The following is a 1,123-nucleotide window of genomic DNA, read 5'->3' as shown; positions in this document are numbered from 1 at the left end:
GCTTATTCTCAAAGAGAAGTTGAACAATTAATTTTGGGATCGTAAAAACAAAACCAAAAAATTGTGTGGAACAATGCCATGATTTTTCAATTCCATTTCCCCCCATGAATGTTTTAACCCACCTTGTACATGTTAACTGAATAGGGAACTGAGTAGGGAAATGAACAGCCAGATTCCTCCCATTCCAAGAGGTATTGTAACCACCAGTGAGAAACAGCTGGGAAGCTAGATTTGTAGATGTAGTGAAATTATTATTTAAAGGGCCTCCACCTGGTAGAGTTGATATATCAACCCCACCGGTTAAGCTACAAGGACCAGCTGAAGTGTGTGTTGAGGACAGTGGGAATTCAATGGAAAAGGTCATTGTGTGTGCCAGCAATAAGCACTCGACTAGCTGTCGGAATGAGGACTGTGGTAAATGAGCTACTTCATCCTTTTTTGTTTTTTTCACTCAGAACATTTTTAATAATGCACACTGAAAAAAGAAGTATTGTTTTGCAACCCCAATATACAATAGCTTGGAAAACAACAGTTAGGAAAGAAAAGCCCATGTAAAAGACAGGTTAAAACAACGAGAACAGTGCAGGTTGGATGTGGCTCGATCTCAGTTTTCTTACGGCGTCATCAATGTCAGACATCTGCTCCTTCAGCTGGCTCCCCTGCTCGGGGTTTAAAGAAATACCTTTTCTGCCTGGTTTCATTTCACCCTCGTGATCCATCCAATGTTCTCTAATATCAGTTAGGACTTTCCCTCGAAGTCCCGATCACTGATATACTGCATTTTCCCAATCTGGAACCTGTTATCATCTGGGCGGCTGCTCTGCTTGGAGGACGACAGGGCTCTGGAAGTCTCCCCCGTCTTCTGCTTCCTGACAGGCTTTTCTGGAGCAACCGGCTTTTTCCTCTTCAGCTTTTTGTCAACTTCACTGTCAGAGTCACTGCCAGATGAGCTTGAAGAAACAAGTTCCTCTGACTTCAGCGTTGCTGTGTCCGTACCGCCAAACGGCCTCCTGCCTGCTCGCTGGCGGCTGGCAGAGAAACCACTGCCTCCTTGTTGTGACCTGTGAGGGACCTTCAGAACATGTCCTGGAAACTCTCTGGGAGCGCCGGTGGAACATGCTCA

At 45.1% G+C, this 1,123-nt stretch overlaps 1 pseudogene; it reads right to left on the bottom strand.

The window, feature by feature from the left end:
• Window positions 1–563: 563 nt before the first annotated feature.
• Window positions 564–1,123, bottom strand: part of LOC101659947 — an 865-nt pseudogene continuing 305 nt past the window's right edge.

The sequence above is a fragment of the Echinops telfairi genome, unplaced genomic scaffold (assembly GCF_000313985.2).
Source record: "Echinops telfairi isolate 266 unplaced genomic scaffold, ASM31398v2 ScPeMD7_4225;HRSCAF=4972, whole genome shotgun sequence".
NCBI classification, from domain to species: domain Eukaryota; kingdom Metazoa; phylum Chordata; class Mammalia; order Afrosoricida; family Tenrecidae; genus Echinops; species Echinops telfairi.
This window is presented reverse-complemented; position numbering and strand designations above follow the sequence as displayed.